We start from the raw sequence: 24,508 nt of genomic DNA, 5'->3' as shown, positions 1-24,508 counted from the left end.
TGGACCCGGGTTCTTTTTGGTTGGGAGACTTTTAATGACTGCTTCTATTTCTTTAAGAGTTATGGGGTTGTTTAAATGGTTTATCTGTTCCTGATTTAACTTTTTTTTGGGGGGGTTGTTTGGGTTTGTTTATTTATTTATTTATTTATTTATTTATTTATTTATTTATTTTTGCCAGTCTTGTTTGGTTTTATCCTAGGTCTCTAGGCTATTGAGCCGTCCAGGCAGTGTCAGGCATGGGCTCCCTCTTGTGGCATAGATCTCAAGACATTGGTAAACCACTCCCTGCATCTTCAGTGCCACCTTTACTTCAGCCCATCTTGTAGGCAGGGCTAATTGTGTCTGGCAATCCCTCCACTAGAAGCCTTTCCTCGTTACAGAGGATGGCCAGTTCAGGATCAGTTTTCCACATTATTTTGCTAGAGTCATTCTAATAGACTCCAGGGATTTCCATTGCATTAGGTTTCTATCTTGTTTCCCAAATGACTCCTAATTCCAGTCATCTCTCCAAGTACTCCACTCAACTTGGTCTATCCTCTTCCTATCCCTACCTCCCTTCAGTCCACCTATGAAATCTAGTCTATTCCCCCTTCCCTTCACACAGATATACCCTTTTAAACAGCTTTATTTGTTTTCTCAACTGTCTTAGTTATTTTTCTACTGTTGTGAAGGGACACCATGTCAAAGACAACACAGAGAAAAAAAATTTAATTTGGGCCTTGTTTACAGTTTCAGAGGGTGAGTTCATGGCCATCATGGCAGGGATTGTAACAGCAGGCAGGCATGATACTAGAGTAGTAGCTGAAAGCTTACATGTTAAGACAGCAACAGCAGCAGCAGCAGCAGCAGCAGCAGCAGCAGCAGCAGCAGAGAGAGAGAGAGAGAGAGAGAGAGAGAGAGAGAGAGAGAGAGAGAGAGAGAGAACTAACTGTGACATACCTACTACAACAAAGCCACTCTTTCTCCAACAAGGCCACACCTCCCAATCCTTCCCAAACAGTTCCACCAACTGCAGACAAAGCATTCAAACATATTAGGGCCAGAGTCATTCAAACATTCAATCTACTACACTGAGGTTCTCCTCTTTCTCTCTCTCTCTCTCCCTCTCTCCCCCCCCGTGGTGTGTGTGTGTGTGTGTGTGTGTGTGTGTGTGTGTGTGTGTGGTGTCTAGTAATTCTAGATATTGACCTTCTGTCAGATATTTAATGGGTAAACTTTTTTTTTTGACCATTCCATAGGCTACCTCTTCACTCAAAAGATAGGGTCCTTGCTTTTACTTAAGTGTTTTAAAGGTTTCCTGAGGTTCTGCTTATCAATTGCTGGTTTTAATCCCTGTATTATTTGCATCCTGTTTTGAAAGACCTCTTTTATGTGCCAATGAATTCAAATATAATCTCTACTTTTCTTCTGTCAGAGCTAGGGTGTCAGGTATCACGCTGAGGTCTTTGGTTCATCTGGAGTGAGTTCTGTGTAGAGTGACAGGTATGGATCACTAGGCACTTGTTCCTTTTGACTAGCACCATTTCTTGAAGATTCTGTACATTTCCAGAATAATTTTGACTTCTTTGTCCAAAAATATCAGGTGTCCACAGATGTATGGGCCTATCTTTGGGTTTTCAACTCTATTACATGTCTATTTCAGTGACAACACTATACTGTCTTTATTAGTCTAGCTCTGTAAAACAACTTAAAATCAGGAATAGGGATACCTCCAGCAGTTGTTATATTGTTCAAGATTAACTATGGTGTGTGTGTGTGTGTGTGTGTGTGTGTGTGTTTCTGTGAATATTAGTTTTTCAATTTCTATGAAGAGTTGTGTTGGATTTTGACAGTGTTTTCCTTGACTCTGGAGACTATGGAGACTAATTTTAGTAGGATGGCCATTTTCACAATACTTATCTTACATGAGCATGGGAAAATTTCCAACCTTCTGTTGCCTTCCTAAGTAAATAAATAAATAAATGTTATGATACATGTGTCTCACTTCCTTAGAGTTATTCCAAGACATTTTTGAGACTATTATGAAGGCACTGTTTCCCTGATGTCTCTCTGGGTGTATTGTCGCTAGTAGTTTCCTCAAAGATGAAAACATTCCATCTTGGAGGGAACTTCTTGAGATGGGATGTTTACATGGGGCAGAAATAACAGGATGTTCTAGGGGACGTGAAATGCTGCAGGGCCGCTCATTAAGATGGAAATAGCCTGCCCCTTGAGGTATTACAGGTGCGGCTGCTGTGTCCCATGTGTGTCAGTAGGTGGCAGAGAGAAGAAAGACTGTATCTATGCTCAGTATTCTGACCTGTGAACATCTGAATGATTGGTAGCCTAACACTCCATGAAAAAAAATGGGCCTCAAGTGATCACCAGTATGGTGCCACAGGGCCTGTACAGGGAGCTAGCCTGTGATGACCACAAGTCCAGCATTGACATCACTATGAGGAGCAAGTAAGTGGTGGAGAAACCGAAGAGAAAGAAACAGGAAGATGTAGGCACAATGCAGAGAAGGCAGAACTGGAGACTCTAGGATAGTGAGGAACAGCCTGATAGGAGAACTGATGACAACAAGGACCATGATGGGGTCCTGGCCTGTGCTGCCACTGTGGACCACATCTGGTTCTGTGGTCCTACAGCAGCAGGAGTCTGTTACTACCAAAGGCTACACTGATGCCTCTGGGCTGGGCTGCCACCAGGGGGCATGTTGATGCCTGAGGGTTGTGTAGAACTGGCCCTACCCATCTCCTGGGCATGAGATCAGGAGAGATGACTTCACCACTAGCTAGCTGTAGTACTTGAGAGATTGGCCCCACACATTGCCCAGAAGGCACAGCAAAGCTGGGCCTGCCACTCATCTCCCTACAGTGGCATAGGAGAGGGATTGTTCCTCACTCATCCCTTGCCACCTGTGCATTGGAGAGACCTGGCCTTGGGGTCATGTGAGCAGGAGAGTTGCCCCTTCCTTCAGGAGAGCAGGCTCTGCACCTTACCTGAGCAGCAAGATAGAGCTGACCCTGATGGTGGGGGCCCTCAGGGCATGAGTGTGGGAGAGCTGGCCCTAAAACTTGCCTGTTGTGCTGTGACCTTGGTGAGGAAGAATGTCTTCCCCTAACCTGGCCCATTGCCACCTATGGCATCCAGGAGAGCTGGACCTGAGGTCATCAGGTCAGGAGATGGGGGTCTTGATTGATGAAATAATGATTTTGTGTACAGTGTAAAGATTATCTCTGTATTATACAAATGCTGATTTCTAAACTGGCAGAGATTTGATTATAGGTGGGGTTTTGGTATTGTTAAGCATCTCCTGCTGTAGTATTTTGTAAATGAAGCAGAATAATAAGGTGGGACTTTCAGAGAGGGAGGTAAGGAGTGAGGGAGAGAGAGGCAGAGAGACAGAGATACAGAGAGACACAGAGAGGCATACAGAGAGAGAGACAGAGAGACAGAGAGACAGAGACAGAGAGGCAGAGAGACTCTGTGAAGGAGTCAAGCATCAGAGATTCAGCCAGCTGGACAACAGGCCGGGAAGGAAGGAGAGGTAACTAACCAGCCCTGTGGCAGATCTTAGATAAGTGTAAATAGTATATTTAAGTTATAAGCTAATGGGAACAATGCCTTGCAATAAAGCCAAAAGTTTATAAATAAATATAGTCTCCCTGTCATTTTTTGAAAACTGTCTTAGGGTTTACTGTTGTGAACAGACACCATGACCAAGACAGCTCCTATAAAGACAACATTTAATTGGGGCTGGCTTACAGTTCAAAGTTTCAGTCCATTATCATCAAGATGATTACATGGCAGCATCCAGACAGGCCTGGTGCAGGCTGAGAGTTCTGCATCTTCATCTGAAGGCTGCTAGTGGAGTAACAACAAGGAGTAGAGTCTTAAAGCCCATGTGCACAGTGACACACCTACTCCACCAAGGCCACACCTCCAAATAGTGCCACTCCCTGGGCCAAGCATGTACAAACCACCACAGCATAGAGAGGCCCATAGTTACACCTTGACATAGGCCCAGATGAGCCAGTCCCAAGGGCATGATAGCAGGAGATCTAGCTCTGCTGCTTGATGGTGATGTCATTGGATGGGCCAGCCAGGACATAGCAGGAGAACTCACCCCAAAGGTAAGGCATGGGAGAGTTGGCAGGCTGATCAGCTCAGACACCTCTCAGGCCCAGAGTTCTATAATGACTATATCTGACCCCAGGCTTTCTTAGTTGGGAGTGTTTTGATATAAGTCAGTAGATGCTATGGGTCTATGTAAATTTTTTGCTTTATCTCGATATAACTTTGGTAGATTAATATACCTAGAAATGCATTCGTTTTTTAGGTTTTCCAGTTTTGTAGGATTTTAAAAACTAACATGTGATCTTATGATTTTCTGCATTTCCACAGCGTCTGTTGTAAAGTCTCTCTTTTCATCTCTAAATTTATTAATTTGGATTCTCTTTCTTTTTGGTTAATTTAACTAAATTTTGAATATGTTTGGCCCCCATAGATTCATGTGTTTGAATGCTTGGCCCATGAAGAGTGATACTGTTAGGAGGTGTGGCCTTGTTCGAGTAGGTGTGGTCTTGTTAGAGGACGTGTGTCACTGTGGGTGTTGGCTGTGATGTCTCCTAGTGCTCAAACTCTTCCCAGTGTGGAAGAGTCTCCTCCAACAGGGGATTCCTGTGAAAGGCAATCCCTTTTGTTGCCTTTGGATCACGATGTAGAACTCTCAGCTTCTCCAGCACTGTGTCTGCCTACGTGCTACCGTGCTTCCCAGCATGACGTTAATGGACAGAACCTCGGAAACTGTAGGCCAACCCAATTCAAAGTTTTCTTTTATAAGAATTGCCTTGGTCATGTTGTCCCTTCACAGCAATGAAACCCTAAGACACTCGCTAACTTTCCTAAAGCACCAACATTTTGTTTCATTAACTTTTTGGGGTTTTTTTTTCATTTCTATTTCATAATTTCAGCACTGAATTTGATTATTTCTTCGCATCTTTGGAGTGCTCTTCTTTCTTTGTTCTAAGGCTTTCAAATGTGTCATTAAGTCATTAATGTGAGATCTCCTTTTGTTTTTTGTTTTTTTCATGTAGGCCCTTAGTGTTATGATTTCCTCTTAGGACTGTCTTCGTTGGGTCCCACAAATTTTGCAATATTGTGTATTTATTCTCATTCCATTCCAGGAAAATTGAAAATTTCCTCTCAGGTGTGTCATTTTGAAGTGATGAGTTTTCATTCCTTGGTATGTCCTTAAACTAGCTTCCTGCTTAAGTTTGGGTACTTCCTGCTGCTCCTATTTTCAGATTTAATTCCTGGTTATCAGATAAGATGCAAGATGTTATTTCAATTTTCCCAGATTTATTGAGAAGACTTAAAGCAGACGAGAGCAAATATTTAACGTTTGTCTTTTGGGATCTGGGCTGCCTCACTCGATATGACCTTTGCTAGTTCCACTCACTCACTTGCAGACCCTGGAGAAGACCGTGCATGATCTGGCTCTGTAACTGCTGTTTTGAATGCCTTGCATATATCAGCGAAGTTGTTTTTTCTCAAGGAATATGACAATGGAGGTCCTGGTTTTTGGAGGTATGTCGTCTTGGTTGTTTATTTTTTATTTTTATTTTTGCCATAAGATGTAGTCATCTGGAATGAGGCTATTTATGGTGTTTCTTGGTGCAAATGTCTAGTTTTAACTTTCTTGGGTGGGTGTTTAGATTCGCCGTTGGCAAAACTTGTCAGGTTGTGGGCCAGATGAATGATGCTAGGTTTGCGCTAAGGTGGCAACTCTCGGCTCCAGGTTCAGATTTCCAGTGACCCCAGATCAGTATGATATAGGGGTAGTGTGGCTAACAATAGAACATGTGTCGGTGTGGGATGGGTGCTGTCTGTGGATGTCTCTAGCTTTTGGCTTCACAAGATGCCCGGGATCAGTGGTGAGTAGGACGGCAGAGAGTCAGGCAGATTGGCGAGCAAGCCCTGGGAGCTCCTTTCTGAACTTCTGGTTAGGATATTATGTTTACATTCCAAGCCGATCCCAGCAGACTGGGTGGATGACAGTGGAGCAGAGGATGAACTGGAATCACTACCTGAAGTTCGGGTTTGAACTCCAAGCATTCCCAGGTGTGCGTGGTGTGTGGGATGGATAGGGAGAGGTGGTGGAAGAGGACTAACTCTCGATGATTTCAAGTTGGTTTTGGGACCAGATCCATGTAGTCCAAGAGTTCAGTGGTGGCGCTTACAGTGGTGGGGAGGGGTTTGGATAAACTGGCTCTGGGAATAATAACCTGAAGTTCTGGTTCAAACTCTAAGTTCAGACTGCCCACCTCCATATTTTTATTAAAGTATAATGTATAAATATCAAAGTATACAAATCTTAAATCTGTAGCTTGATAGACTTTTTCACAAAACGGAAGATACTCAGGTAACCAACATTCACAGTAGGAACTAACTAAACACCGGAACGCTTTCATGACTCCTTCCTGCTTACTATTCACATCCTCAAGTGGTAAGCCAATCATAACAGAATGACCAGAGCAAGCAACCTGGCAGGGGGAGAGGTGTGTTTCATATTCTAGTTCCAAAGAATTCGGTTCATATCTATGATATTTGAACCAGTGGTCAAGTGTAGCGTCCTGGTATATGAAAGTCTCCCTCCCACCTCATAGTTTCAGCTGTTTATTTTGCTACCTCTGAGCACCTTTCAGCATTGTTTCATGGATTCCAGTCAGCTGTTGCTTTCCATTCCTATGCAGTATTTCAGTGTGTTGATAACTGAGGTCACATGACACGACCCACATCGAACCGAAGGAACTAAGAACTGAGATCACTTATGCCACTATCACTGCTTAAATATTTTTTATTTAAAAATTTTATATATTTGATCTGTCAGCCCCTGCTACCTCCTCCCTCCCCTCTACTCATTCAATCTCATATTTTTTCCTAAGAAAGTTAGAGGGAAAAATCCTCAAAAAAGAAACAAACAAATGATCAATACAAACAGAGAAAAAGAGAAGAAAGGAAGGAAGAAAAGAAAGAAAGAAGGAAAGACAGAAAGGAAGGACAGAAGGAAGAAAACTGTGTGGTAGTTTGAATGTAATTGGCCCTCATAGGCCCTTAGGGGATGGCACTATTAGGAGGTGTGGCTTTGTTGGAGCAGATGTGGCCTTGTTTAAGGAAGTGTGTCACCTTGGGGGCAGGATTTCAAGTCTGGTATATGATTACATCTGGCCAGTATAAGACAGTCTCTCCTTCAGATCAACATGCACACCTTCCAGCTCCTTCTCTAGCACAGTATCTTCCAGGACGCTGCCTTGCTTCTCACCTGATGATAATGGACTAAACTTCTGATGCTTCAAGCCAGCCCCGATTAAATGTTGTCCCTTATAAGAGTTGCTTGGTCCTAGTGTCTGTTCATAACAATGAAACCCTAACTAAGGCAGCCTCCATGAGCTCCAGCTGTTAGGCGTTTTCTCAATTAGTGAACAATTGGGGAGGGCCCAGCCCATTGTGGGCTGGTGGTTCTGGGTCATATAAGAAAGCAGGCTGAGCAAGCCATGAGGTAGCAAGCCAATAGGCAGCACCCTGCATGGCCCCTGAGTCAGCTCCTGCCTCCAGGTTCCAGCACTACTTGAGTTCCTGTCTTTACTTCCTCCGGTGATGAACTATGCTGGAAGTGTAATTCATCAAGTAAAGCCCTCCGTCCCCAGCTTGCTTTTGGTCATGGTGTTTCACTGCAGCAATTAAAATATTGACGAAGACACTCCTTTACCCTACCATCCCTCACTTTCTCTCCTAGTCTCATCTCTCTTTGTAGCACTATTCTTGAATTCTCATTCTTTGGAAGATCCTTTCCTCCCCCATGGTCCTCTACCTAACCTCTGTAAATACTTTGACTAAAACACCTATATCTAAAACACTGTTTTCTCTTCTTATATATGTATGTTTCCCTTTTGAGGTCTGGGTTACCTCACTTAGGATAATTGTAGTTAGCTTCATCCATTTATCTGCAAACATCATACTTTAATTTTTTTCTTAACAGCTGAATAATATACTACTGTGCGCATGTACATTTTCATTATCATTTTATCAGTTGATGGACATCTTGACTATTTCCAATTACTATTGTGACTAGAGTCCATGAGTATGGGTGAGCAGATATCCTGATCCTGTAGGAGAAAGTAGAGAAAAAGTTTTAAACGCTGGCACAGGAAAGGGCTTTCTGAAAACACACTAACAGCCACAGTTAAGAAATGAGACTTCATGGCATTGAAATTCTTTCTACAGCAAAGGACACCGTCATTCAAGCAAAGTGGCATCCGAAAGAATGGGAAATGTATTTACCAGTTTTAAGTCTGTTGTATGTATTACTATTCTAGGAGTTGTTATACTCCCTTGTTTCTTTAAATATCTATTAGGGGTTTCTACCCCATTTCAGACCATATTGTTTCCAGATAAAAGACACAAAAACCTTTAGATTTATGATAAGCTTAAAAGCACCAGATCTGGGCAAATATCAACCCTCTATGCTATTTTGTCTACTTCCCTGCAGTGAGCCTCAAGATATCACTTGTCATGTTCTGCCTGGGCTGCTCCTATTCTATCAGGCCAGCCCTCAAGGCCATGTGCTCATGATCCATGCTACCCTATGGCAACTTCCTCCCTTCCTTCCTTTTTTCCTTCCTTCCTCCTTCCTTCTTCCCTCCCTCCCTCCCTCCCTCCTTTCTTTCCCTCCCTCCTTTCTTTCTTTCTTTCTTTCTTTCTTTCTTTTTCTTTCTTTCTTTCTTTCCCTCTCTCTTTCCCTCCCTCCTTCCTTCCCTCCCTCCTTCCTTTCCTTCCTCCCTTCCTTCCTCCCTCCTCCTTCCCTCCTTCCTTCCTTCCTCCCTTCCTTCCTTCCTTCCTCCCTTCCTTCCTCCCTCCCCTCCCTCCCCCCTTCTCCCTCCCTTCCATCCTTCCTTCCCCCCCTCCTCCCCTCCCTTCCTTCCTCCCCTCCTTCCTTCCCCCCCCCCTTCCTTCCTCCTCCCCTCCCTCCCTCCCTCCTCCCTCCTCTCCTTCCTTCCTTCCTCCCCTCCTTCCTTCCTCCTTCCTTCCTCCTTCCTTCCCTCCCTCCTTCTTCCCCCCCTTCTTCCCTCCCTTCTCCCTCCTCCCTTCCCCCTTCCTCCTTCCTCCTTCCCCTCCTTCCCTCCTTCCCCCTCTCCTCCTCCCTCCCCTCCTCCTCCTCCCTTCCTTCCCTCCTCCCTTCCTCCCTCCTTCCTTCCTTCCTTCCTTCCTCCTTCCTTCTCCTTCCTTCCTTCCCTTCCTTCTTCCTCCCTTCTCCCTTCCTTCCTTCCTCCCTCCCTTCCTTCCTTCCTTCCTTCCTTCCTTCTTTCCTTCCTTCCTTCTTTCTTCCTTCCTTCCCTTCTTCCTCCTTCCTTCCCTTCCCCCCTTCTATCCCCCTCCTTTCTTTCCTTCCTTTTCTTTCCTTCCCCTTCCTTCTTCTTCCTTCCTTTTCCTTCCTTCCTTCCTTCCTTCTTTCTCATGGTCCCTACCTCAGATCCCAAGCCTGGGAACCTTTGCTCTACCTCCCTCTCCTCTGCCCAGCCAAGGCTATAGGCATCTTTACAACAAATCAGGAATAACTTGAGGGGCAAGGTTTACACAACAAAAGCTGGCTTACTTGAGAATTCACTTGTCTTGGGACAACTGGGTCTTGGATTTAGCATTTGAATACATAGTAGCACCAGACCAAACCCAACATCAATCTGATGAAAGGTTAGTGTGTAGAATATATAAAGAACTTTAAAAAAAAACCTGAACATCAAGAAAAAATAATTCATCAAGAAAACGTGGGATATATAACTAAACAGAATTCCCCAAAGATGAAATACTAATGGCCAAAAAAATCTTTTAAAATATTCAACATCTTTAGACATCATATAAGTCAAATTAAAACTACTTTGAGATTTTTCTCAAATCTATATCAAGAGCATAAGTGCCAAAAAGATATTGTCTTTTTGAACAACATAGCCTTTCTCAGAGAAATGGAGTTCTAGAAACTCAGTGGTCACCAAAGCTTCCCTGAGCAGTGATTTGGGGTTTCTTGTCTCCCAATTTAAAGAATGAAATTCATAAAGGGTTTATTATTAATTCATAGTTAGGAGTGTAGGAAGGAGAAGAAGAGAACAGAGCTCCTGCGGAATTACAAATTTCACATGGTATCTGTTCTAGACAATACTATATTTTTCTTTAAGGAATTTTCTTTAAGGAATATTCTTGGCCCATGGGAAGTAGCATTAAGAGGGATGGCCTTATTGGAATTGGTGTGGCCTTGTTGGAGGAAGTGTGTCCCTGTAACAGCTCTGAGGGCTCCTCATACTCAAGCTCTATCAAGTGTAGAAGAGAGTCTTCTGTCTGCCTTCAGATCAAGATTTAGAACTTCCTTCCCTTCCAGCACCATGTCTGCCTAGATGCCGCTATGCTTCCCACCATGATAATAATGGCGGCGTGAAACTATAAGTCTGTCTCAATTAAATGTTTGTATTTATAAGAGTTGCCTTGGTCATGGTATCTTCATAGTAATTGAAACCCTAAGACAGAAGTTGATACCAGAAGTAGGGTATTGATGCGACAGGCTTTACCATGTTTTTGTTTGGAGCAATGTGGATTTTGGAACTTTGAATATGGAAATAACCCTGTGTATGCTAAAAGAAGAGGGGCGCTTGGCTCAGTTAAATGAGTCAGAGCCATTTCAGGTGATTTTAAAACTGTACCACAAAAAGAATAAGAAGGAGGAGGGGTAGGAGGAGGGAAGGGGAGGGAAAGAAGGTTGGTTCATTTAGTCCTCTGAGGATCATGAGGTAAACCTAATTTATTAGTTAAATCTGCTTTCCTATTCTCTGGGCCATTTTTTTTTGACTTTTCATTTATATCTTTTATCCCTGTCTGCTTTGGATTAGACTATCCAGCTTTACAGCAATGTTTAACTCTAACTGAATCAACTTTATGTTGTGGATCTGAGTGATCTCCTATCAAGTTCCCAAAGTACAAAATTATCATTTGGAGACTCACTTGGCCCTCATAGATAGTAGTCTCTCCTTAAACTTTCACCTACACATTCCCATGTCCTTATATTTATAAAACCTTCATTAGGAAACCAAAAGCAGATTTACTTTTTGTGAAAGAATCTCTCTAGTTGTTTAAACAATGATTTTTACAAGAACTAGAATATAAAAAAGCAAACCAAATACCTAAGAGGGAAAAAGTGCTCTTTGGTTCCAAGTTTTATTCTTGATTAGTCTGCCTCTTCCTTTCTCTCCTTTTTTTTTTTTAAAAAAAAAAAAACAAACTTGTATTCTATTTGCTTACTTATTATTGTCTGGTAATCCTCAAGTCTCACTCTTTTACTCTATACATTCACTTCCCCTATACTCATGATTGACACTTTCGATGGCACTGGACCTGAACCAGAAGTAATAGGGATCCCAAAAATTAATGTGTTCTGTAGGACAACTGGAGGTGAACAATAAAGAAGATAAGAAAAAATAAGACTAAAGCAATAGCTGGAACCAGGGCATCTTAAGTAAGCTAATGACTTATGCCAACAAGTTTATTAATAAATGTAGCATCTTATAATAATATTTGATGTGGGGGTGTTGGCCAAGGTCAATGGAGAAGAGTAAAACAGATAATATTGGCAAAGAAAACACAGGATACCTCAAACACAGTTACCTACAGACGGATAACCCCAGCCCTGAGGAATGAGTCAGGTCTCAAGAAACCACAACCTTGACTCTTTTTGAGGTACAGCTCCAGCCCTAGACTGACTGCCTTTGCCAACTCCAACCCTGAACAAGGATACAGACCTAAAGTTCTATTTGTCCTTTCAATGGGGGTCTGGCTTCCCACAGCATTACACTAAAGTAATTGTCATTTCTTAACAGTCCAAAGGATCACACTCTCCAGATATTAGATTTAAATTCATATGAGATGTAATTCATACTGATAGTTTTTATCCTTGATAATAAAATTCTGTCTAGATATATGACTTAGATCTTGGCTCAACTTAACACTTCAATATCTAGCTGCAGCTGACAGATGTCTGCTCTCTGTCCCCTTCTAGAAGCCACCTGGGAGAGACTCTAAGCAAGAACTTCCTTTCCTTCCTACATCTGACAGAGTCCTTTAGAGAATCCCTCTAGTATGGTATCCTCAAATCACCACACTCAATATCCCAAATTCAGACTGAAGAAGACAGACAGAGAGCTCATGTATGACATGGCTGGAAACCACTGTTTTGCAGCAGTTCTCCACCACCCCTAGCTCTTACAATCTTTTGATTCCCTTTTCTCTAATGATCCCTACCTGAATAATAGTAAGTTATTTCCTAGAGCCTACCCATCAACAGATTAAAATCCAGACATGATCTCTGGCTTATGAAGTGTGCATTATATCCAATCAAAAAGTGGTTTGTTGCTCCAAAAACATTTATGTCACCCTTGCACAGTGGTATTACTCTGCTAGGCTGGCCATGAGTGTAGGTCACAGGGTTTTGTATCTGAGAAAGACTATGAATAACTTTTCTCCTATATCGTGTGCCTAGAAACATATAGAAGCTAGTCAGTAACTGACTTCTAGATCAGTGCCAGCTTTACTTTTTTCACATCCCATGACTGAAATATATGATATCTTCAGTAACAGGATCTGCCTCAGCCAGTTGTCCCGTTCTGCAGGACAGTCAACTAGGGTGCAGAGGGTACCCGGAAGAGAATGGGGGACAAGAGACACAAAGAAGGATGCCAAGACAAGAGTCTGATCAAAGTGACAATTTTATTTTTTCCCAAGGCTGAATTTATATCATAGCAGGGGTAACAGAGGGAGGGGGGATGTGGGAAACATTTACACAGGCCAAGGACACAGTACTCGTGTGGTCAGCTGATGTCAACAAATGTTGGTTTCTCAGAAAGGTCACAGGTTTGTCCTATCATTGGGCATCTTGATGTCAGATGTATTTCTCAGCAAGATCACAACTTTATCATATCATTAGTCAACCTGACCACCAGATTTGTATCAGTCTTCTGCAGCTGGCTGGGATTCTCCATGAACCCAGTCATGCTTAACTCTAACTATAATGTCAACATCAATAATGGAGGGTTTTAAGGGCATCGCTCCCAACAACTCCCCCTTTTTTATAATCAAATGAAAAGGTGATCAACAGCCAGGCTGTCCTGGAATGAGCCCCTTGGGAACTGCGTCTGTCTTAGGTTGGAGCAATATTTGTCACATGACCAAGAAAATCTTGTGGCCAGGGTCCATCATGAGATAAGGCAGCAGCTAATGGTGGCCCTCCTGTCTTAGGCCATTTATCGTGAGTATATCGATCTCTTGCCCATCACTGACTGTCCAGCTCAGCACACAGGGTTGACGATTCGTTGATGGTTCAGCAAAGGCATCAGGACAGCAGGCAGAAAAGAATGTTGCCTCATTTGGCTCAAGGACAAAAAGGTCCTTGCTTGGGCTGGGAGGAGAGGTGTAGGTGAGCTTGGCCCTCACCAAAGGCATCCTCCATAGCTAGCCTATGATAATATACCTGAATGGGTTTTGCTGACATATTATCTACCTGTTGTTTAACAAAGCTGGTTAAACAATTAAATGCCCAAGGGCCAAAAGATAAAAGCAAAAGAAGGCCTACTAGGGAGCCCATCAGGGAGGGAAGCAGGGACAACCAAGGGGAGGTGGAGAACCAATTTTGATACCAGCTCTCAGCTTTTCCTCTTTCTCGTTTTCTCTTTTCTAAGCCTTCTCTGACCTTTTTCATGCTCTCTTTAACCATATTCTAAGACACAGGAAGTATCCAAGCACTGCCTTTCTCTCACAAACCAGAATTCACTGTGATTGCTCAAAGTTGGGAAATTAAAGGTAAAAAGCCAATCAGAAATAAATACACTTGTTAGCATATATGGTTTGTGTAAAAGGAGGGCCAGACAATTGTTCTTTTTGATGAACCTCTAACTCTTAAAGACAGTGTGGGTCAAAATTAAAATAGCGAGATATACTTAAAACACTGCTCCATTTTGGATAGATGTGGAAGTTTAAAAATTGAGTGAAATTATATGATTGTAAATGTTTACTGTGAAATATCACAGAAGGGATGCCACCAGGCAGAGAATTACAATTTAAACTGATATTAAACAAATTAAATAATTTGTAAAAACCTCAGCATTGAATTATAACCATCAGGAAAAAAATAAAGACATAAATAGGTATCCTGTGCATGTTATGTAAAAAATAAGCAAACCCCAAGTCAGTACAGTACAATATCAATGACTGAAAGTTAAATAATATGTTGATACATAGAAGGAAAAGATAACATGTTGACTTCCATTGTTGAAATTCCCAAAATAATTCCAATAGACAATTCAATTTGGGTTCCTGCAACAATCATAATTGTGTTATCCAAAAAGCCAAACCCTATGAAAGGTATTGTATTTTGGAAGAATATATATCTCAGTTGTCTTGGAGTGGGTGGAAGAGATTCCAATTTTTCTTGTGTGATGGTAATGGACTCAAAGCAATGCAGTTCTTTGAGCAAACAGCTCCTCTCAGTGGAGTACAGGCTGTAGATGAAGTTGCGTGTGCCCTGTGCCGTGTTCAGCGCCTCCATGGGCTCCTTCTTGGGGTCAGTGCCCAGAAGCCGAGGAGTAGGAATGTACAGGCTCTTTTAACAATTTTATGGTAAATATAATCCCTGTATCAGCACCTGATTGAAACATTCTAAGAACCCGAGTATATTCATATGTCCAAACCTGGTTTCAACCCACGGAGGTAAATTTAATGTTTAGAGGGATGCACCATCCCCTTGTTTTAGAATTAGAATCTTCACAATGGGAATCTGGGACATGCATATTATTAGCAGGACGGAAGGTATTATAAGTCAAACAACGCAGTCTATTAGGTGATAAAATTCTTAAGAACATGGAAAAGGGGCCAGGCAAGAAAGCTAGGGGATGGCCTGGTGAGAACTGGTAGAACAACCAGATCAGGTGACAAGTAGCATTCAGTCACACAACTAAACCAGGAAGCTTTCTTGGGACGAAAAGGCCATTGCAAAAACGAGCGCAAGCTTTGTGCCTGTGAAACAGGAAGGCGAGCAGAGGGGCAGCCGGAGTCTGTTACTGGCTGTCTCTCTGGACTTAGATTCTCCCTTAAGGAGTACCTCCCTTCATGTCAACTCAAGAGACCCAGCCTCTGAATGATGCTAGGCGTCCCATAAAAACTAGTAACAAAAGGATGGAGAGATGGTTAGGACCTGGGTGCTAGATGCCAAGTGGCCAACAAAAGAATTGTATGGCTTGTCCACTTTAGGGGGGAAGTTTCTTCCAGACTGTCAGACATGCCTGAAGGACTTGAGCCAAGAGACCAGGAGAAAATAGCATCTGAGTCTCTAGAGTATTGAATGAAGGAGGCTTGCCCAGGGGGGTGAGATCCAATTGAAGCCTCGGGTATCAGAGAGTAAGCTATAGTCAGAGATAACTGGTTCATCTGGGGCTATCAGGACTCTTTCGGCTGCCATTCCTGAGGCAGGAGTCACAGTTGAGCTGGGCTTCCTGCCTCTTACATTCAATAAAGAGATTGCTAACATTGGAGTACTGATCTTTAATAGAACTACAGCCATCCCTGTGTCTCTGAATTCCAGGACTCCAGCAGCAGTCCCCAGTCCTTCACCAAGCTGTCTCATGGGGATAGAGGACCATGGAAAAGAAAACATTGATCCTGACCTTGGCCACAGCCTTCATTTGGAGGAAGCTGAAGAGCCAGTGCCAAGACTTTCCCCTGATATCATCCTAGGGTAAACATGGCCAAAGCCTGCTCCAAATTCTGTGTGGCAAAACAAAGTTCCTCTCAGTTTGCTGCAGACTCTTTCTGGAACTACTTTAGGGGCTCCCCTGCCTCCTAACCTGGGGCATTTTGACCACAGGAGCAGGAACTGGCTGCTGCAGGGATAGTCCTGAGGATATCATTAATAAGAGCCCAGTAACTGAAGGCAGCAACTGGAAATTTTTCAGGGCCAAAGTCTCATGATAGTTTTTAAAATAATCACTAATTCTGTACTCTTTTTGCATCAATTGTTCCATCCTGGGGGAACTATGGACAAATATTTCCTACAAAGTCTAAGAATTTCTTTAAATTTCTTTTTTCTTAACCCTATTCCTCTAGTCTTGAATGACTCCTCGAGTCCTGTCACAAAAGGTGACTGTAGAATGCTTGTCCCATCACTCACCACTGAGATCTGCATTATCCAGGGAGAAACATACCAAGCAGCTGAACCAAGGTTGGGCAGTCCACGGTAGCCAGAGAAGGGAAGGAGCAAAGGCTCTGAAGGGGGAGCAAAGGCTCCAAAGAAGGAAGACAGGCCTGTCTGTTCACGGGGGATGACATTCTCCACCAGGAGACCTCCAAACAGCCCCACATTGGGTGCCAGTTGTCCCAGCCAGTTGTCCCATCCTGCAGGACAGTCAACTAAGGTGCAGAGGGTACCTGGAAGAGAATGGGGGACAAGAGACACAAAGAAGGACGCCAAGACAAGAGTCTGATCAAGGTGACAATTTTATTTTTTCCCAAGGCTGAATTTATACCATAGGAGGGGTAACAGAGGGAGGGGGGATGTGGGAAACATTTATGAAGGCCAAGGACACAGTACTTGTATGGTCAGCTGATGTCAACAGATGTTGGTTTCTCAGAAAGGTCACAGGTTTGTCATATCATTGGGCATCCTGACGTCAGATATATTTCTCAGCAAGATCACAACTTTGTCATATCATTAGTCAACCTGACCACCAGATTTGTATCAGTCTTCTGCAGCTGGCTGGGGATACTCCATGAACCCAGTCATGCTTAACTCTAACTATAATATTAATATCAATAATGGAGGGCTTTAAGGGCATTGCTCCCAACAAGGATCTTATATTCAAGTTCTAATGTTTTTCCAAATTTAGGTACCTAAGCATGCTTACAGGTTTCTTTATAAATGATGAATATAGTCAACTGTGCACAGAGCCTGTTCAACAAGGGTAGCACCCAGTTAGCATTTCGTAGGCATACCCTGAGTCATGGAGGCCAGTTAACTTCTTTGGCCCATTGGAAAACCTGATATATATATATATATATATATATATATATATATATATATATATATATATGGAGAGAGAGAGAGAGAGAGAGAGAGAGAGATCAGACACAACTAGCTAAATGGCTCAAGAAACAAAATCCAGTTGTCTGTTGCTAAGAAAGAATTCTTAGTTTTAAAGATAGGCACTGCCTTTGAACAAAAGGATGGGCAAAGTACTCCAATCAAATGGGGCCAGGAAATGTGCACCATGGCTATCCTGATGACACAGACTTCAAGCTAAACCTAATCAGAACAGGTGAAGAGAGACACTGTTTTCAAATCAAGAGAACAGTTAGGCAAGAAGACATTAATATCCTAAATACACATGCACCAAACTGTGGGGTACAAATATTTTTTTTACTAGATTTAAAGAAACATACATTAATCCATTAGTAGTAGGTGCTTTCAGTATCCCACTTTCTCCAATAGACAAGTCGTCTGGCAAAAAAAAAAAAAGACATATATTAAATGGGCTTAACAAATATTTCAGCATATTCTACTCAAACACCAAAGAATAAAATTTCTACTCAGAAGGTTTTCTAAATTATTCTGTATCCTGAGGCAGAAAACAAATCTTTACAAATTACAAAGCAGATTGGCATTGCCCCTCACATCCAATCTGACCACAATGAAAGAAAAACTAAAACTGACAGCAAAGGAGCTCTAGTAAACACACAAACCCATGAAAACTAAACAGCGCGTTACTGGATGATGAGTGGATCATGGAAGAAATTCAGAAAGACATAAAAGTCATGCAGGATCTCCATAAAAATGAAAACGTAATGCCTTAAGGCTTCTGGGACATACTGAGAGTTGTCCTGTGAGGGAAATTTATAGCCAAGTTCCTATGTTAAATAATTGCAAAGAGCACAATAAATGGCTTAATGAAACAACTCAAAAAGTGGAAAAACAGGAACAAAGCAAATCCAAAGCCAGTTGACTGGAAAAAAATAACAAAAATCAGGTCAGAAATCAATGAAATAGAAAGAAAACAATACAAAGAATCAACAAATCCAAGAGCTGGCTCCTTGGAAAGACAAAGTTGACAGACCTCTTGCCCGACTAAAGAAAGGAAAGAAAAATGCAGATCCAAATTAATAGGACCAGAAATGAACAGGGAAAGACTACAATAGACACCAAAGAAATTCAGAATGCTGTAAGGGAATCTTTAAAAAGCCTGTATTCCATTAAGCTGGAAAAGCTAAAATAAATAGATAAATTTCTAGAGTGAGCTAAACCATCAAAATTAAAGCAAGAGGAAGATCTGGGCCCTTCTTCTCGGGTGGATACCACACAGCAGTATTAGAGGTTACACTCAGAAAGTCTCATCAATACGACGGCCCAAATGTGGGCTGAACAGGTATGACAGCAGTGGACATGCCAACCTGGCTGGAGAAAGGCCCATGAGGCCTCGACCCTACACAAAGAAGTGTAGATAACCCAGGAAAGCTGGAACAAGGGAGGTGGTCCTCCCTAGGGAAGAGCACGACAGTTGGTTGTCCAGTGCCAGTCATCCTCATCCCCGAAGACAATACAGGTAGCATTATATAATTGAGGTTATATTTAGGTCTCTCTCTCTCTCAGTCCCCTTTTTCTTCTTCTATGAATCTAATGAGTGCTGCCCACAGGAGCACTGTGGTGAGATCATTAAATTGGGGGACAGGCAACAAGCTCTACATTGCCATGAAGAAAAATGTCTCTCCCTGGTCCAGCAGCTGTCAGCTGACAAGTGTATCCTCAAGGGGATCCTTCCATCCTGCTGGCCTGGAGACTGGTTTTATCTTGTACAGGTATTCACAGCCATTTTGAGTTCATAAGGGTAATGACCATGTCATGTCCAGAAAACAGGCTTTACAGTGCTCCTGCCCAACCTTCAGTTCTTTCCAGTCCTTCTTTAATAATTCTCTCTGAGCCAAGGGGAGGTTGACTCAGATGTCCCATATTCTCAACACTTGGAACAGATGTGATCTTTGCACTGACCGGACTGCTTCCCACTATCAGAAAGCTTCTCTGACTAACACTGAGAGCAGCACTAATCTTTGGGTGTACACATAAATATTTGAAAGGCACCTTGATTACACATTCACTTAGCAAATTAACTGTAGCGGGTTATCTTCTAGAGGCTACGATCTGCCTGCAATAGGTCTTTGGTTTATAGAAAAACAGTGTGAATTTCTGGCAGGATGCTGGTCTTCAGTGGAATTGGGCCTAACGTGTGTTTTTGAAACTTCAGAGCCCACCCCCAGTGACACACTTCCTCCACAAGGCCACACCTCCCAATCCTTTCAAATAGTGAAACTCCCCGGTGACTGAGCATTCGAATACATGAATGAGCCCACGCCCCTCGTACTCTGCTGATTCCAGCCTACATCCCAACATTCACATAACATGTCGCTTACTTATTGATGCAAACTTAGTTTACATTAATTTTGTCTGACTATTTCAATACTGTACAGAGAATAAAAGATGAGGGCATTTTCAAGCTTTAAAAAAAGAAGTGAAGAAAAATGAGACTTGGCAGAATATGTAGGAGGGAAATGCCACCACAGAGACTATTTCTTTTAAACAAAGCGTAAGGCAGGGATTCCTGGGGATGGGCCTACTAGACGTTCCCTCTCTAAAGCAACTTTGGGCCTATTCTTCCTTCCATTGTAAAGGACATTGAAAGTGTAGAGAGCTCTAAGAATTTTCCTAAAACCTGCCTTGTTTCTATTTTGTCAAATAAATTTTCCTTTTCTAAAACAATATTGTATCCATACATTGTCCAGCAGGAATTGAAATGAATTCTAGACATTAGTTACATAGGTTAACATTGCCATCTACTTAAAGGGGAGAGATCTGGGGCTGGAGAGATGGCTCAGGGTTAAAAGAGTTTGCTGCTTTTTCAGAGGACATGAGTTGATATCCTGTCAGTCATATTGAGTGGCTCACAACTATGTATACCTGCAGCCCCAGGAAATCTGGTACACCTTTCTGGACTCCATGGACACCTGCATACATATGAGTTACATATATACGAACAGACACACTCGAACCTACACATACACATGCTCCAAAACAAAACAAAACACACAAAGTTGAGGCATCAGACACTTCCTCAGAAGATACATGTAATTTATATTTATAAGTAAAAATCCGGTGAGGAGTAATACATTTATAATTTCCACTAACATTTTAAATTATTTTTCAGATATATCTCCTGTTAACAATACAGGTAATTGACAGGAAGCTCAAGAAGGATGACCAAAATGCGGATGCTCCCACTCCTTCTTAAAATGGAAAAAAAAATATCCAGAGGAGGGGGATATGGAAGCAAAGTTTAGAGCAGTGACTCAAGGAATGGCCATTCAGAGCCTGACCCACATGTGGCCCATACATATACAGCCACCAAAACTAGATAAGATGGATGAAGCTAAAAAATGCATGCTGACAGGAACTGGATATAGATCTCTCCTAAGAGACACATCCAGAGCATGTCCAATACAGAGGTCAATGCTAGCAGCAAATCACTGAACTGAGAACAGGACCCCCTTGGGGGAAATTAGAGGAAGTATTGAAAGAGTTGAAGGAGCTTGCAACCCCATAGAAACAACAATGCCAACCAACCAGAGCTTCCAGGGACTAAACCACTACCAGACCCAGGGCTCCAACTGCATATGTAGCAGAGAATAGCTTTGTTTGGGCATCAGGGGAAGGGGAAGCCCTTGGTCCTGCCAAGGTTGGACCCTCAGTGCAGGAGAATATGGGGGGCAATAAGGGGGATATATAGGGGAATACCCATATGGAGAGGGGGAGGGAGGAATGGGGCTTATGCACAGGAAACTTGGAAATTTGAAATGTGAGTAAAGAAATATATCTAATAAAAATTAAAATAATAAGATACAGGTAATTGGCGTGAAGCTGGGGGCAAGTCTACAGAATAATAATCAATGCTTTAGACTCCAGATTCCTACGTTTTTAGGAAATGTTCCCTTTTTTGAGGACAGCAGCTGCAGACGACAATCATTAAGCAATTCAAGTGTCACATATTTGCTGTAAACGTCATTACAAAATTGATGGCCTTGATCCATTTCTAAACAAATATTAATCACCGAGATGGCCGAGAGCTCTTGTCCATATTTATCTTAGAGGAGTATTGTAACTTGAGATTCGGCTTTCGGTGGAGACGAGCTAGGCTGATAAATCGAGCTTCTACAGCGGATTGCTCCTAATCCATTTGATGGAAATATTAAAAACTACCACCTGTGCCCAGGATCAAAGACTCAGTAATACTCATCCTTATATCCCTGTCCCCACAAGTTAGGGACAAGGTGCTTCAAAGCCTAACATTTCTTATAAAAATACTTGGAATTCCTCTCGCCTCTTTGGTCTCTCTAGTATTGATTCCTGTTCACATGAAAGAATCCCCATTTTAGGGTTTGGGGATTTAGCTCAGTGGTAGAGCACTTGCCTAGCAAGCGCAAGGCCCTGGGTTCGGTCCCCAGCTCTGAAAAAAAGAAAAGAAAAGAAAAAAAAAGAATCCCCATTTTACTCAACATGACGATTTGTCCTGGGGAAAACTGCATTTCCAAGGGTTTTTGTCTGTCTGTTGAATGTAGAGCTAATACAGGACAAAATTTTCAAAACTGATTTTTGGGGAGGGGGGCTTGGTGGTAGTGACAGGGTTGAAGAGAGGTGCTTGGGGGAGTTATCGAACACGCGGTACTGACTTAGCGTGACGATGTCTTTTGCTTTATACCCCTCCTGCCTGAGACGTCCCACCTAGGTGCACCTGTGAACATAGCTCTCAGCTGGTGCCACAGAAAAAGTGCTTCTATTGTGACTTTTCTGAGGGAAGCAAGACTATGAAGGATCAGACGATAGACTCTTGGGACGCTGAGGACATCCAGTTCACAGCCTCAGTGCTGACCCGCCTGTCTCCTGTATTTGTGGTAGCTGAATGAGAGAGAACTCTCACGTTGCAGGCCACTGTACCAGCTCATTACATGGACATTGTAATGTGAGTGGAAACAGGAGACTTGTTATGAGTATGTGTGTGAGTGATGTGTGTGAGTCTCTGTCTGCATATGTATGTGCATCACATGCTTGCTGGAGGCTAGAAGACGGCTTCAAATTCCCGGACACTGGAGCCACAATGGAGGTACTGGGAATGTAACCTGGTCCTCTAGAAGAGCAGCCAGTGCTCCTAACCACAGAGCCACCTCCCCTGCACCAAGGAAATGGAAAAACACAAGTGAGCTCTGCTGGGAAGAGCCTTTGCTGCTTTTGGGTAGGACCGGAGATCAGTTCCCACAACCAACCACATCAGGCAGCTCGCTGAAATCCATCTCTAACTCCAGCTCCTACAGGCCCAGCACCGCTAGCCTCTGTGGGAACCTGCACCTGTGCACACCCACACAGACAGCTACCTGAGAATGCAGGTGAATCTTTAAAGACCACAAACGAAAACTGAAGCCCAGAGCGACCGTGACTTACCCAATGTTACATGAAGACAAGAATTCAGTGACGAGAATGCAGTTTTCCGTTTTGAGATCCAGTGTTTCAGAGGTTTCCCACCCCGACCTGTCTCAGCGTTTCTAACAGCAGTGCCACGCAATGATCCTTACTGCTGCTTTTATTCCATCAAAAAACTGAATGTGTGGATCCAGTGTGGAGTAGTTTATTTCGGTTATGAAGGGTGGCTTACTTATCCCCAAATGGACCGGTAGCTAGTGGGTCAGAGTCATCTTTAAATTTTTTTTTAAGAAAATATTTACTTATTGTACATGGAGTGTTCTGCCTGCATATATGGCTACCTGCCAGAAGAGGGCATCAGATCCCCCAGTGTAGATGGTTATGATCCAACATGTGGTTGCTGGGAATTGAACTCAGGACCTCTGGCAGATGCTCTTAACCTTTGAGCCATCTCTCTGGCGCCATCTTTAAAATTTTGAAAACAGTTAACGACTCAATTTTATCACGAGCACACAAAAATAGGTGACTACCTCATATCAGTCTATGTTCCTTATTATAGACAAAAAATGCAAAAGTATTCTGGCTTAAATCCACATTTCCGGTATTAGCCTGCCATCTTGTAGGCCCCTACTCTGATTGAACGTGACACTCAGTCACCATCTACCAGTGGGCCTATGAATCAGATAAACTGTAAACACACACACACACACACACACACACACACACACATACAAAGGGGGAAGAGAGGGGCAGGGCGGGGGAGAGGAAGAGGGAGAGAGAGGGGGAGAGAACAACAGTTATATGCACATATATGTATGTGGGTGGGTGCAGGTTGGAGGACAGCCCTCCTGCCACCATATGAAGTCTGGTGATGGAACTCAGACCATGAGGCTTGGCAACAAGTTACTCATTAAGAAACCCCATAACACCCTCCCACAAACTGACTTACATAGCCTGTGCTTTCAGAACTAAACAAACTTTATTCTAGAAAAGGCTAGCAGAAGCTTAGGTGGATCTATGCTAGCTGCTACAACGGAAGCAAGTCCTATAAAAATGTATGACGGCACCTGGCTATCCCAGCACTCAGGGGGTAAGGTAGCAATATTGTGGCTTCAAGGCCAGCCTGGGATACACAGCAAGACTTTGTGTCCAAATAAATACATACAAAAGTTCTCTGAGATAAGGACTCAAAAACATCTGAATATTTATTGAATAAATTGTGCACACACATTAACTAAAAATGAATGTCCGGGTTGAACGTTGTGGCAGACACCCCTGTAATCAAGCACTTGGGAGGCTGAAGCGGGGTCTCTAAGTTCCAGGCAGCTTCGGCTACTTAAGAAGACTATGTCAAAGAAACAGAGCAAACATATTAAGAAAGTGGTTTTTTTTTTTTGACTGGACTAATGTGAACATCACCTGTAAAGATGGAAAAATATGGTAGAAACAGTATTTGAATGTAGGTTTTGTCAACAGGAAGATTTTCTCTCCTGTCTGACAGGGATATAGTTTTCTGTGTCTGTTACTTACTACACAAAGCTTCAATCAAGCAGTCCAGTTCTCTCAGAAACATTGAATAAAGTAGTGTTCCACAAATAAAAGCAGTTATCTCCTATGTCAGCTATCCCTGGAATTTACAATTAACCGGATTGATACGCAAAGGAAACAGAATAGTCCCTAGAACGTGAGCATTAACTACAGAGGCAGACCCGAGTCCTGGGCTGTCCACGTCTCTTATGATCTTTGAGGTGGGCATTCTTAAGTCGCTGGGCACAAAAAGACTCGAAATCTGTTGCAGTATGTTTGCTCGCTGATCCAAGGCGCTGACTCTGAGAAGAGCTGCCTACTCGGATACATACTTGGTTAGTAAAAAGGAAAAACAAAAAGGTAAGTGGGTCCCAGGGGTGCAGGCTTTAAGTCCCTCTT

General features: G+C 42.8%; 1 non-coding gene across 1 annotated transcript; it reads left to right on the top strand.

Annotated features, from left to right (window-relative positions):
- The first annotated feature begins 2,201 nt into the window (after positions 1-2,201).
- Positions 2,202-2,333, top strand: LOC116890518. The gene has a single exon (XR_004386700.1). It is a non-coding gene; the product is annotated as a small nucleolar RNA SNORA17 (small nucleolar RNA).
- The last annotated feature ends 22,175 nt before the right edge of the window (positions 2,334-24,508 follow it).

The sequence above is a fragment of the Rattus rattus genome, chromosome 1 (genome assembly GCF_011064425.1).
Source record: "Rattus rattus isolate New Zealand chromosome 1, Rrattus_CSIRO_v1, whole genome shotgun sequence".
In the NCBI taxonomy this organism is placed as follows: domain Eukaryota; kingdom Metazoa; phylum Chordata; class Mammalia; order Rodentia; family Muridae; genus Rattus; species Rattus rattus.
The sequence above is the reverse complement of the archived record's forward strand: the minus strand, read 5'-3'. Positions and strand labels throughout refer to the sequence as shown.